Consider the following 261-nt stretch of genomic DNA (forward strand, 5'->3'; position numbering starts at 1 on the left):
TGTGGAGGCTGAACAGGTTCAGGTCCCGTCACCTCTCCTCATAAGGCCTGCCCTGCTGTCCCCTGATCATGTGAGTGGCCTCCTCTGGACTCTCTCCATGCTGTCCACATCCCTTCTGAAGTGTGGCGCCCAGAACTGGACGCAGTACTCCAGCTGTGGCCTGACCAGTGCCGCAGAGAGGGGGAGGATCACGTCCTTGGACCTGCTTGAGATGCATCTGTGGATGCATGCCAAGGTGTGGCTGGCCTTCCTGACCACGTC

Source organism: Crocodylus porosus, unplaced genomic scaffold (assembly GCF_001723895.1).
Source record: "Crocodylus porosus isolate Cpor-Errol unplaced genomic scaffold, CroPor_comp1, whole genome shotgun sequence".
NCBI classification, from domain to species: domain Eukaryota; kingdom Metazoa; phylum Chordata; order Crocodylia; family Crocodylidae; genus Crocodylus; species Crocodylus porosus.